The 14,910-nt window shown below is 34.4% G+C and overlaps 1 pseudogene; it reads right to left on the bottom strand.

The window, feature by feature from the left end:
• Positions 1-10,229: 10,229 nt before the first annotated feature.
• LOC103091418 (THAP domain-containing protein 11-like) overlaps positions 10,230-14,910 on the bottom strand; it is a 49,659-nt pseudogene continuing 44,978 nt past the window's right edge.

Here is a 14,910-nt window from a genome sequence, read left to right as displayed (position 1 = left end):
CAATCACAGTTTATGGATAGAATTAAATAAAATGGGCTATATTCTTAATATGACATATAATACATGAAAACATGAATGAATCTCATAAAAATAAAAATAATGTATAAGTATAAATATAATATATATGTCATGATGCTGTTTATATAGAGTTCAAAACTGGGCAAAGCTATTTTGTTAGAACACATTCATAGGGACTGCCATATTTTTAAAAAATTAGGAAAATATTATTGCAGGAGCCAATATAGTGTTTGCTTTTGTGAGGAAGAGAATTTTGTAATCTTGAAGGCATAAACAGAAGGCACATCTGACATTGCTTTTTTTTTTTTTTAGAAAATGGTGGTGGTGACATGAGTATCCCCTTTATCTTTAAACCTTGCATATATATGTTATATGTATGTTTCTGCACATATATTTCAGTTAAATTTTTAAAAAATCCATAGCATATCTGGTGTTGATAAGCAAAACCCATTTTCTCTCATTTCTGGTTAATAGCTATGTTTCATTTTTCAGACTTGCTTGCAGTTAAGGATGGGTGTAAAACAGCATTCTAGCCAGTAGTATATGAATGGACGTGACATGTAGGACTCCATGGCAGGGCACAAAATATTTCCTAAATGTGGTCCTCCATGCTTTTTTTGTTTCAGATGACTGTAATAAAAACACCCAACAAGGTCTTCGAAGATACCATTTGATGTTGGTAGAGGATCTTGAATGGTCCTGTCTGTTTGTATGTGAGTAGGAAATAAGTGTCTATTGTGTTTGGACCTTTTAGTATTTTCAGCCTACTCTGAGTAATATACATAATATCTAAAATTTTCATAACATTAGAAGGAAAAATACAGAGAGTTCGTGTTTGCATAATAATCTCTCAACACAATTTTTATTGGTATTATACTAATTATTTATTTTTTTAATTTCTAGTGAGTAGGGGCAAGTCTCTGATTGGGTATCTTAAAATTTTTTATCTATAATTCAGGATGAATGAAACAAGGTTAGATTTGTAGTTGGTAAAGAAGCGGTAGTCACACACATTAGCTGCAATAGGGAGAAGTTTGATCATTTTTGTGATTTGAACGATGTTCATGTTTCTCACCATGTTCAGATATGACTGAGGATTTAAATTGCTTTTGTCCTGATCCATCATGGTCACAGAGGGACTAATCTGATGAACTGTGAAAATTTTAATGTCTTAATTACATTGATTGATTTTTAAATGATAGAATAATCTCATATCCTGGAAAAATCCTGCTTGCTCATAACCCATAATTTTTAAAAATATACTGTTGTATTTAATTTGCCAAAATTTTAAGACTATTCTATCTATGGTAGTGAGGAGTATTGGCCTGCAGTTTTTTTTTTTTTTTTTTTTTTCCTGTAATGTGGTGAGAAGTATTCCCTCCTCTTCAATTTTATGGAAGTTTGTCTGGAATTGGTATTATTTCTAAATGTTTGGTACAATTCTACAACAAAGCTATCTCAGTCTGGAGTTTCTTTGTGGGAAATATAATAACAAATTCAATTTCTTTAATAGTCATAGGGCTAGTCAGGTAATTTACTTCTTCTTGAGTAAGCTTTGGTAGCTTGTATTTTTCAAGTAATTTGTTCATTTAATCTGAGTTGTGGGGTTTATTATCATAAAGTTGTACATAACATTCTTTTACTGTCCATTTAATACCTGTAGCATCTGGAGTGACAACCTCTCATTCCTGATATTGGTTATTTGTGTCATTGCACATCATTTTTGGATGTTAGATTGTTAGATTTTGTTCTTAGATTCAATTTAGCTATGCGTTTGTCAATTCTGTTATCTCAAAAAAATCAACACTTAGTTTTGTTGATTTTTTCTATTTTCTATTCCATTTATCACTGCTCTAATCTTTATTATTTCCTTTCTTCTTTCAGCTTCGGGTTTAGTTTGCTCTTTTTCTAGTTCTTTAGGGTATAAAGATAGATTGTTGATTTGAGATCTTTACTCTTATTGATCTTCTGAAAGAACTAGATTTTAATTTCACTGATTTTTCTCTACAATATCTATGCTCTGTTTCACTGATTTCTGCTCTTATTTCTTTCATTCTGATTATTTTGGGCTTCATCTGCTCTTCTTTTTTTAGTTTCTGAAGTTACCCCAAAGTTACTGATTTGAGGTTAATGATCTTTTTTCTTTTCTAATACGTGTCTTTAATGCTATAAATTTTTCTTTATGTAATAATTTAGCTGCATAATCTATATTTTGATATGTTGTGCATTCATTTTCATTCAGCTCATAACATTTTTTAATTTCTTTTTTCAGGTATTTTTAGACTTATGGATTATATAGAATTTTTTTTTTTTTAGTTTCCAAGTATTTAGCAATTTTCCAGATCTATTTTTGTTATTAATTTGTAATTTAATGACATTGGTGTCAGAGAATATTTCATAGGACTTGAATCATTTTCAGTTTATGGAGGTTTGTTTTATAGTCCAGAACAGAAGATGGTCTATCTTAGCAAATGGTTCATTGCACTTGTAAAGAATGTGTATTCTGCCATTGTTAGGTGATGTGTTCTACAAATTTCTATTAGGTCATGCTGGATGATAGTGCAGAAGGGTATAACCCTGAATGAATTTCTCTCTGTCTTATTAATGATTGAAAGAAGGGTATTGAAATCTGACTATAACTGTGGATCTGTGCATTTACCCTGCAGTTTCATGTTTTTGCTTCATGCGTTTTGAAGCTATGTTATGAGACACATAAACATTTAGGATTATTATGTTCATTTTTCATGATTATAAAATGCTTTTCTTATCCATGATAATACAGTTTCTTCTGAAACCTCATTTTTTCTGATATTAATATAGCCATTACAGGATTTTTTTAAAATTAGTGTTAGTATGGTATATCATTTTCCATTCTTTTACTTTTTACTTATTTAGGTCTTTGTATTTATAGTGAGGTTTCTGAGACTTAACGAATCTGGATGTATTATCAATCTTTCCCTTTAATTTTAGTTGGTCCAGTCCATTAAGGTGAAATTCTTCCCCAAACATGTCTAAAACACAGAAGTCAATTATTTTACACTTTCATGGAATTATCTCAAGACCTATTCAGTGTATTTTAGATCAACTGAAAATGACAAAATTTGTAAATTAAAAAAAAAAAGAATTGGGTATTTGGATCAAGCATGTAGATACTCTAATGTCCAGATCAAAAGTCACATACATTCATCTTTAAAGCAGAAATTCACAAAAGGATTAAATTTTTTTTCTGAGGGTATTTTGGTGTATTTATTCATGACAGCTTTATATCTCAATTACATACTTTTAATTTTCTACTTGGAAGATGCCTATTCTGAATAAAAATTTATTTTCGAGACACTGTCCTCTGAATACTATATTGAAAAAATCCAATTAACTAACACAAACTGCAGTGCTCCAGGGCATTCTTCTTTTTCAGTGGAGAAGACTATAAAAATAAAAATTAATACTCACAAATAAAAGCATAGTTGCACAGAGTTAATTTTTTTCTGTTGATTTACCTCCCCCTGCCATCCAACTTTCTAAAGTATATTATTATTTCCCTATTTCTAAAATTAGTCACTAAGATTAAAGTATTTCTTAGGGTTTCTTTTTTTTTTGCCCCTGCCAGACACAAACCTTGACAGCTATCAGAGCCTTTATCTAGAAGAAAACAAACATCAAACCTGTAGCATTTCAAGGATTTTCCCTTCCCAAGCTTTACTATTCTATGTGTCAATATTGATCATTTTGTTTGTTTTTCTATCAGTTAAACTTCTAAACCAGGGGTTTTTCTGTTTTAGTTCCTTCTCAAAAGCCTATAATGCTGTTAATGAGTTAAGTTTTAAAATTAGAATAAAATTTAATTTTGACCATGACAATTATACAATAATAAAACTTTTGTGTATTTATGTCATTCATTGTTTTTTAGGCCAGTTTGCTGGGGGGAAAATACTAAAAAAGAAATATTTTAACTTTCTGGACTCTTAATTTTCAAGGACTAAATATATTCTCAGAGTATTTCAGTAAGAGGGAATTTATTATAAGAACACATGGGAAAATGTAGCCTTGTAGGGACTGGAACATTTTTCATTAAATAAGACAGTTAAGAATACAACAACACAGCCAAAGGTAAATACCTGAACAAAATATAGTAACCTGCACTATTCTAACTTTGTTGTATAAATTCACTTTTAATTCTTGTATAGAATTTCAATGACAAAAAACATAAAAATAACTATATATCTATCTTAACAGGTATATGATATGTAAAGATGTAATTTGTGACATCAATAACATAAAAAAGGGAGTGAATCTATAAAGAGGTCCAGTTTTTATGTGTGATTTAAATTAACATCAGTTTAGAATAGAATGTAATACCTTTAGGATGTTTTATATAATTGAATTTGTAACCACAAAGAAAGCACTTATATAGAGAGTACACAAAATGAAATGAGAAGGGACTAAAAGCTTGTCACTAAAAAAATAGTCAAGGAAACACAAAGGAAGGCAGTGAGAAAGGAAATGAAGGACAGAAAAGCTATAAGACACACAAAAAACAGTTAGAAAAAAAATGGCAATAGCAATTACTTCCCTGTCAGTGAGTTCCACAAATGCAAATGATTAAATTCCCTAATCGAAAGCCATCTATTTCTGAATGGATTGAAAACAAACAAACAAGCAAACCCAGGATGCAACTATATTCTATCTACAAGAGACTCACCTTAGATCTAAGGATACACAAAGACTGAACAGAAAAGAATGGAAAAAGAAAAATAGAGCAGAATAATTACAGACAAAATAGACTTTAAGTCAAAAACTATTACAAGAGACAAGAACACTGTATTATGATAAGGAGTCAGTTCAACAAGAAGATAAAACAATTATAAATATGTATGCACCCAAAATCAGAGCTTCTAAATATATGAAGCAAATTTTGACAGAATTGAAAGACATAGACATAGACATAGATATAGATATCCACACAATAAAAGTAGGAGACTTCAATATTTTTAGTAACAGACAGAACAGCCACAACGAATATCAGTGAGAAAATAGAGGACTTGAACAACACTATAGACCAATTGGACCGAAATATATACATATATATACATATATATATATATATATATATATATATATATATATATATATATATATATATATATATATATATATATATATATATATATATATATATATATATATACACACACACACACATATACATATATACATATATATTCCACCAAACAAGAGCAGAATATACATCCTTCCCAAATGCACATGAAACATTCTCCAGGGTAGACTACATACATGTTAGACCACAAAACAAGTCTTAACAAATTTAAAAAGATTGAAATTGTACAACATATCCTTTCTAATCACAATAGAATGAAACTAGAAAGCAATAGCAAAAGGAGAACTGGGAAACTTTACAAATATGTGGAAATTATACAACACCCTATTAAACAACCAATGAGTCAAAGAAGAAATAATAAGAGTAATTAGAAAACATCTTGAGACAAATGAAAATGGAAACACAACATGCCTAAACTTATAGGATGCAGCAAAAACAGTTTTAAGAGGAAAGTTTATATCTGTAAATGTATACAGTAAGTAAGAATAAAGATCTCAAATCAACAATCTATCTTTATACCCTAAAGAACTAGAAAAAGAGCAAACTAAACCCGAAGCTGAAAGAAGAAAGGAAATAATAAAGATTAGAGCAGTGATAAATGGAATAGAAAATAGAAAAAATCAACAAAACTAAGTGTTGATTTTTTTGAGATAACAGAATTGACAAACGCATAGCTAAATTGAATCTAAGAACAAAAGAGAGTAGATTCAAATAGCTAAAATCAGAAATAAAAGAGGAGACATTTCAACCAGTGTCACAGAAATAAAAATTATTAGAATACTATGAACAATTGTATGCCAACAAATTAGATAACTTAGAAGAAATGAATAAATTCCTAGAAACACCCAATCTACCAAGATTGAGTCATGAAGAAAAATAAATAGGCACAGACAAATAGCTAGTAAAGAGATTGAATCAGTAATCAAAAACCTCCTGACAAAAGAAAGCCTAGGACTTCAGTGGAGAATTCTGCCTAACATTTAAGAAGAATGAATGTCAATCCTTCTCAGAATCTTCCAAAACATTGAAGAGAAGGGAACACTCACTAACTCTCTTTGATGAGGCCAGCATTACCCTGATAACAAAGCCAAAGAAAGACACTACAAGAAAAGAAATCTACAGACCAATAACTCTGATGAATATTGATGCAAAATTTCTCAACAAAATACTAGCAAACTGTATTCAACAGCATACTAAAAGGATTATACACCATGACCAAGTGGGACTAGTTCCTGAAATGTAAGAGTGTTTTAACATATGAAAATCAATCAGTGTAATACACCATATTAACAGAATGAAAAAAAAAATCATTTGATCTTTCAATTGATGCATAAAAAGCATTTGACAAGATTCAACACCCTTTCATGATAAAAACACTAAAAAACTAGGAATAGGAGTTTACCTCGACATAATAAAGTCCATACAGTCATACATTGGAGATATTGTGGGTTTGATTTCAGACCACTGCAGTATAGTTAATATCACAATAAAGTGAGTCACAGATTTTTTTATTTCAAAAAGTTATATTCATAAATGTTATATTTACACTATACTATAGTCTATTAAGTATGTAATAGCATTATGTCTAAGAAACAATGTACATACCTTAAGTAAAAAATTATTGCTAAAAAATGTTTACTATCATCTGAAACTTCAGCCAGTGATAATCTTTTTGCTGATGGAGGGTCTTGCCTCGATGTTGATGGCTGCCGATTGATCAGGTGGTGGCTGCTGAAGATTGGGGTGGCTGTGGAAATTTCTTAAAATAAGACAACAGTGAAGTTTGCTGCATTAATTGACTCTTCTGTGAATGATTTCTGCTCTCTAGCAGGTAAAACTGTTTGATAGCATTTTAACCACAGTAGAACTTCATTCAAAACTGGAGTCAATACTCTCAAACTCTGCCACTGCTTTATCAATTAATTTTATTTAATATTTTAAATCATTTGGGTTTTTTTCATCAATCTTCACAGTATTGTCACCAGTAGAGTAGATTCCATCTCAAGAAACCACTTTCTTTGCTCATCCATTAGAAGCAACTCCTCATCCATTAAAGTTTTATCATGAGGTTACAGCGATTCAGCCACATCTTCAGGCTCCACTTCTAATTCTAATTCTCTTGCTATTTTTATCACATCTGTAGTTACTTCCTCCACTAAAGTCTCGAACCCTTCAAAGTCATCCATATGAGTTGGAATCAACTTCTTTCAAACTCCTGTTTATGTTGATGTTTTGACCTCTTCCCATAAATCACAAATGTTCTTAATGACATCTAGAATGGTGATTCTTTTCTAGAAGGTTTTCTATTTACATTCTCCAGATTTATCAGAGGAATCACTATCCATGGCAGCTATAGCCTTACAAAATATATTCCTTAAAGAATGACTTGAAGGAAATTACTTCTTGATCCAAAGACTGTAGAATAGATGTTGTGTTTGCATGCATGTAAACAACATTAATCTCATTGTACATCATCAGAGCTCTTGAGTGACCAGGTGCATTGTCAATGAGTAGTAATATATTTAAAATAATCTTTCTTCCTGAGTGGTAGGTCTCAACAATGGGCTTAAAATATTCAGTAAATCATATTGAAAACAAATATGCCATTATCCAGACTTTGTTGTTTTATTTATAAAGCATAGGCAGAGCCAATTTAGCGTAATTCTTCAGGGCCCTAGGATTTTGGGAATGGCAAGTAAGCATTGGCTTCAACTTAAAGTCACCAGCTGCATTAGCCCCTAACAAGAGTATGCATGTCCTTTGAAGCTTTGAAGTCAGGCATTGACTTCTCCTTGCTAGTTATGAAAGTCCTAGATGGCGTCTTCTTCCAATAGAAGGCTATTTCATCTACATTGGAAAATCTGTTGTTTAGTGTAGCCACCTTCATTAATGATCTTAGCTAGATCTTCTGGATAACTTGCTGCAGCTTCCACATCAGCACTTGCAGCTTCATCTTGCACTTTTATGTTATGGAGATGGTGTCTTCCCTTAAAGCTCATGAAGCAACCTCTGCTGGCTTCAAACTTTTCTTCTGCAGCTTCTTCACCTCTTTCAGCCTTCATAGAATTAAGAGAGTTAGGACTTTGCTCTGGACTAGGTTTCAGCTTAAGGGAATATTGTGGCTGGTTTGACCTCCTATATAGACCAATAAAACTTTCTCCATATCAGCAAGAAGGCTGTTTGGCTTTCTTATTTGTGTGTTCACTGCAGTAGCATCTTTAATTTTCTTCAATAACTTTTCCTTTGCAGTCACAACTTTTACAACTGCTATAAAAGACCTTGTTTTTAGCTTTCAACATGCCTTCCTCACTAAGTTTAATCATATCTAGCTTTTGATTTAAAGTGAAAGACATGAGTCTTCCTTTTACTTGAACACTTAGAGGCTATTGTAGGATTATTAATTGGCCTACTTTCAATATTGCTGTGTCTCAGGGAATAGGGAGGTCTGAGGAGAGAGAGAGAGATGGGGGAATGACTGGTTGGTGGAACAGTCAGAACACACACAACAGTAATCAGTTAAGTTAGCCATCTTAAATAGGTGCAGTTTATGGTGCCCCAAAACAATTACAATAGTAACATCAAAGATCACTGATCATAGATCACCATAGCAATTATAATAATAATAATAAAGTTTGAAATACCATGAGAACTACAAAAATGTGATACAGAAATACAAAGTAAACAAATGCTGTTGGAAAAGTGGTGCAGATAAATTTGTTCAATGCAGGATTGCCACACACCTTCAATTTGTAAAAAACGAAATGTCCGAGGAGCACCATAAAGCAAATGCTATAAAATGAGGTACGCCTGTATGTCAAAAGCCTATAACTAACATACTCATTGGTAAAAGACTGAGATCTTTTCCTCTAAGATCAAAAACAAGAGAAGGAGGTCTGCTCTTGCCACTTCTTTTCAACATAGTATTGAAGGTCCTAGCCAGAATGTGTAGGCAGAAAAAGAATAAAAAGCCATCCAAATTGGATAGCCAGAAGGTGGAGGAAGGAGGGAGAGAGGAGTTGTTTAATGGATATAGTATTTGAGTTTTTCAAGATAAAAAAGTTCTAGAGATGTTTCACCATGATATTAATATACTTAATTCTACTGAATTGTACATTTAAAAATAGTTAAGATGGTAAATATTATGTGTTTTTTAACACAATGAAAATAAAAAGATTTTGATTTCTTCATTAATTCTAATTTAGAGGAAGTTTTTCCATGTCATTAAATTGTACATTTAGCTATACCATTTCCTTCAAATAGCAATATCATTCTTTTAATATTAATTTGTGTTTAGTTTATTGTTCTTCTCTGGCCACTTGAATTGAAAGCTTAGTTCATGAACTTTGGATACTTTTTTTTTTTTTTTTTTTAAACCTTACTTTCTGTTTAATCTGTTTTGCCAAAGAAACACAGTGAAAACTTTAGTCTGACTAATTGTACAGAAAATAGAATTTGTAACCAGTAGCAAACATAACAGGATAGACCTAAGTCCCTGGCAAGCTGGATCTCCATCAACAGGTAACCTAGATCCCCTTGTCGATGGCCTCCTGGGAGGGAGGTGCAAGGAGGCAGAGGCACAGATCTGCCAGTCCCCATCAGAATCACAGGCTGCACCTGGGAAGGAAAAGCACAAAAAGTAGAACTGATGTTACTTGGATCTCTTATCACTACACACAGAAGAGTTGTCTCTGATTGCCGGCCAAACTCAAGGTTTAGTTGTTTTCCCAAAGCCACAGTCCTTGGGCATCTCGCCTGCATCCCTAGGGGATAAGTTTCAAGTTCAGTGGTTCTGAAGCCTCTGCTTAACCAGAATCTGCAACATAAACTTGGGGCTGGGGAGTGAAGGTAGGGAGGGGTAGACAAAGTCATAATTGCTGGTGTCACCAGTGCAGAGTCTGAGATCCCAGACTTCAGGACCTTCCTTCAGGAGGAAACAAGAGAGGGTGCTTGGTCACCAGCAAAAGAGTCCAGCTGCCCTAAGGCTCAGTACTGCCAACCAGTGCCCCAGGAGTATGAGGGAGTTCAACAGCGGCGGCCTCAGGTCCCTCTAAGCTGGCAGGAGTCTGGGAGTCCCGAAGGCCGAAAGGGGACTCGTTCACATTCCGTGCTTCTTGCGGATGACAGCCATGGCCAGCAGCCGATCCTTCTCGCGTAGTTCTTCACGGAGTTTGGCCTCGGTGAGACGCAGGTGACGGATGCTGCCCTTCATCTCCTTCATCTTCACCTCCATCAGCGCCAGGATGTCCCGCTGCTCGTTCAGCTTGCGCAAGAGCTCCTCCTCTGTGGTGCCTGACGACAATGAGTATGAGTGGTCAGAGCCAGTACCAGGGAAGCCCTCTTCCCCGACCACCACCAACTGGGGGCCCATGGGGCACTCGGCGGCCTCCAGCCCTGCTGTAGCAGCCTCTAGCTCCAACGCAGCGGCTGCGGCGGCTGCGCCCTCTGCGGCCGCGAACTCCACTTGCACCGTCAGGTCAATGGGCTTCACATCTTCTCCCGTGGGAGTGGTGGGCGCCGGAGGCACGGATCCCGGAGCCTGGCTGCTGTCCACAGCAGCCTGAAGGGTGAGGAGCACAGCCGCAGAAGCAGATACCAGGTTCGGCTGCAGCTAGGCGGTCTGGGCGGACAGCGACGGCGGCGGCTGCTGCTGCTGCTACCTGCGGCGGGTGGCTGCGGCCCCCGCGGGTCTGCGTGCTACATAGCGCTCGTTGACGCCGCGCAGCGGGAAGATGGTGGGGACCCGCACCGTGTAGGTTTTGCGGCCGCCCTGGAAGTGAACGCTGCAGAGACGGTGGCCCGTGGTGGGCTGGAAGGTGGAGAAGCACCCAGTGACGCCGGCACGGGACACATTCTCGAGCCAAAGGCGCCGCAGCTCAGCGTCCTTGGGAAAACGTGTAGAAGTGCAACGCCTTGTCCCGGTGAGAGCTGTAGCAGCCTGGCACTCAACACGTAAAGCCAGGCCTGGCTGCGCCGCGCGGCCCGGCCCGGCCCACCGGCCTTCTGAGCCTTTTGATGGCCCGGTCTGTATGCCGCCTCCCGCCCCTCGACGGGCGGCACAGCGCGAGGCTTTGCGCGGCCTCCCCCTACTGCCACCCGGCACGGCCGGCCTGGCCCGGCGCCCCGTGCCCAGAATCTGTTTTGTTTTTTAATAGTTCAGTTTAAGCTGTGCATTTTCCTCTTAGTATAAGTTTATATTTAACTTACATGGCGTGATATATATTACTTCAACTGTGATTCATTTGTAAGAAACTTGTAAGTTTTACCCTTTTCCTGTTTTGCTCTTTTTCTGCTTTGATATATAGTAAAATTTTTATTGATATAATTCATTTTTAATTTATTTTGGTTAGTGAAGATGATTTATACATGCTTGTTTTTAGTAATATTATGAGCTATATTTTCCCATGCAATTTGTAATTATAGTGCTTTTTTCTTTTGCTTGGCAGAAAAATCTATATATTTTGATTATAGTGAACTTGTTAATTGTGTCATTTAAATCTCATATATAAGTACCCATTATTTATCTACTCAACCTGCTGATTTATTAGAGAGTTATGTTAAAAATTTCCACTATGTTTGTAGTTTTATCAATCTGTTCTTTCATTTCTAAAAGTTTTTGGTTTATTTCAAAGTTATGTTATTGATGACTATTAATTCTACCTTGGAGTTGCTTCTTTGACTCATATGAAGTTTGTTCCTCCCCTCCTGTTTATGCTTTTCACCTTCAATTCTATTTTGTTGGTGTTAATATTGTTTTAACTACTTTCATTCATGTTATTTCTATGAATTAGTTCTAGGCAAGGAGAAAATTGTATATGCTCTGTCATCTTCATCCAAAAACCTTAATAAATTTTGTTTAGAGTTTTTTCAGAGTTTAAATATGGTTATTTCCAAAGAAATATCTTTCATTTGATTATTTTATTCTGAGAAGAAAGATGCAAAATGGAGGAGCTTAAAGAAAACTAAACAGGAAGAGAGGAGGATGAAATCACTACATAGTGGGAAATCATGGGTGAGGAAATTTTTCAATAATATTTTCATTGGTGGAATAAGCAGGAGGACTTATAGACAGAATAATCTGATATTTTAAAAATTATTTTAGAAAATATGGATATTTGGTTTTTGATATAATTTTCTTTAATCTCTCACAAACCCTTCAGTAATACCTATACTTTTTATCAGCGTTTTAAAATGCCATCTGTACATGTGCACATGTGTATATTTTTATTGTGATGTTGAGCAGAAATTGGCATTCAGTCTCTGAAAACAGAGACTGACCATGGAAACCTAGTCTTATTTGAGTTACAAAAATATTTGGGGCACATCACAATGTTTGATTTTTTTTATGTCCCTCTTTATTTTTTAAAAATCCTTGTCTACTGGAAAAAATATATTTGAAATCTTAGATCAAAATTAAAGTAAATGTGATTTTCATTCTTTGTCACCTAATTCTTACTAAATCTCTCACCAAAATGTTCACATTAGGGTCTACTTTAAGTAGACTCTTCATGGATCTAAGATGACACCAATCATACAACAGATAAATGGTATATTGATTCTTTTATATATATATATATATATATATATATAAATAAAACAGTATGTCAGAATTTTAAAGTGTGGAACAAATGATATAATGTGCATAGAGTGCATTTACAGACTGTATTTTAGATCCATATTTTCTTTTTGAAATCTAAAATCACCCACGCTGAGACAGAGGAAAAACTATTTGACTCATTTTATGATGAGGTTATTGAGTGCAGTTGTTAAGCATTTTTCTTAAAGTTGCCTACTTGCTGTATAGTGAAGCCAGAATTCAAACTAAATTTTTCTAACACTCAAAATTCTTTCTTCAATAACATAATTATTTCCATTATAAATTTAGCATAAAAGTAAAAGTTCTAACATTCAGAAAAACAAAAAGCACATGTGGTGAGAACTATGTAGGAAACCAGAAAATTACACATTAATGCAGATAATGTGGTTTTGAAGATTAAAGCTGCTTTTTATTCTTTTGACTCTAACATATGTGACATTACTCAGACTCATAGCTCTACTTAAAAAAATAAAGTGACTTTTCGGTGGCAAGGGGGACTTCCCTCGTGGTCCAGTGGTTAAGACTTCACCTTCCAATGCAGCGGGTGTGGGTTCAATTCCTGGACAGGGAGCTAAGATCCCACATACCTCGTGGCCAAAATAAAAACATAAAACAGAAGCAATATTTTAACAAATTCAATAAAGACTTTTAGATAATTGCCCACATTAAAAAAAAAGTGATTTTCATGGTCATGAAATGACATTTGCTTTCATCTTCCTATGGCTCTGTTTGTGTGTTACTTGCAAGAGAGTGTTCATAAAGCAATGTATTATTAAATCAGTCAGACATAATACTCTACAAAGAGCCTATGGAAATGATAATGACTATTCCTAATTAGCTGATCATCCAGCTATAATTACTGTAGGATAAATTAGGCTATGAGTATTAAAGTAAGAAAGTAATGAAGTGCTTCTGCCACAGTTTTTTTTCTTTTTCTTTTTTTAATGCAGTACATTTAGCTTAGAAGGACAGAATAGGCTTAATTTGCCCCCATCCTCTGTTTGCATAAATAAAGCAAATCAGAATTTCCAAAACCTAACCTGAGAAGTTTAGCTAAAGGTTTTATTGCAGATCAGCTCTCTTGATGGGGAAGTACCGTTTATCACCGTCGGTTTTGTCCCCACTTGTTTTGATCATGTTATATTTCACATAGAAGACTTTCATGATTACCTTTGAAAGAGCACTGATCTGTTGTTTAAAAAAGGCAAATGGAGCTCTGAAATCTAAGATTGTGGTTTTGGATGAGATTAACCAAAATGTATTATCACATTATGTTTGAATGATTGACAGCTTGTTACTTGGAATTTATGTCACAAATGGTTTTGTATGTAATTATATTAGTCTAATAAAAATCAAAAAGTGGTGGCATCAAGTACTCATATTATTAAAAATAGTCTTGCTGAATTCTCTGCATTTGTATGCATAATTAGATAGAAGATTCAGATGACAATTGTGACATGTGACAGCTAATATAAAAGCTAATGTAAAAAGAATGTTTAAACACTTGAAAATGGGTATGCCTTTCAATGCCTTAAAATTAATTCGGAAGAAGCCACTTTAAACTATAATAGGCAACATGAATCATATAATTTTGTGATTTTGGACTACTTAAAGACAAATCCTTATTTATATAGATTCTTCTTGATTGTATTCTCTGTCTACATATAATCCTTGGCAATTTTAATTCAGATTTCTGTCTTGCTTAAGATTTAGCTTTCAAGTAATTATGCTTTATAACACATTTGGGGTCCTTAAGTTTGAATGGATTCAGCATGGTAGATTAGTGCATGCTAGATTCTTCTCACCAATGTATTGGAATCCTTACATTCTGGCATCAAGTGAAAAAAATTTAAATGATGATGAACTTAGAATTTTAATAGACTGTAATTAATCTCCTCTAGCTTTTTCCTAAATGTGAACCTAACATATCTGCTTTCTATACTAATTATAATATTGGTTGCAACAGTCTAATTTGTCATGCAAAACAGCTTTTATGTTACTTTAAAGTCAAAGTGATACAGTTGGTAGAAGTTTGCTAGTTTTGAATACTGACACATAATAAATACTCTAAGAAGTTCTGCTGAAGCCTTGTATTCTTAGAAATCTAAAGATGCCCCTTTGAATTCAGCAAAGACATATATTCTTATCATTTTACAATCTCAAATATTCCTATTTCCAAGGA

This window comes from Lipotes vexillifer, unplaced genomic scaffold (genome assembly GCF_000442215.2).
Source record: "Lipotes vexillifer unplaced genomic scaffold, Lipotes_vexillifer_v1.1 scaffold1050, whole genome shotgun sequence".
Classification (NCBI taxonomy): domain Eukaryota; kingdom Metazoa; phylum Chordata; class Mammalia; order Artiodactyla; family Lipotidae; genus Lipotes; species Lipotes vexillifer.
The sequence above is the reverse complement of the archived record's forward strand: the minus strand, read 5'-3'. Positions and strand labels throughout refer to the sequence as shown.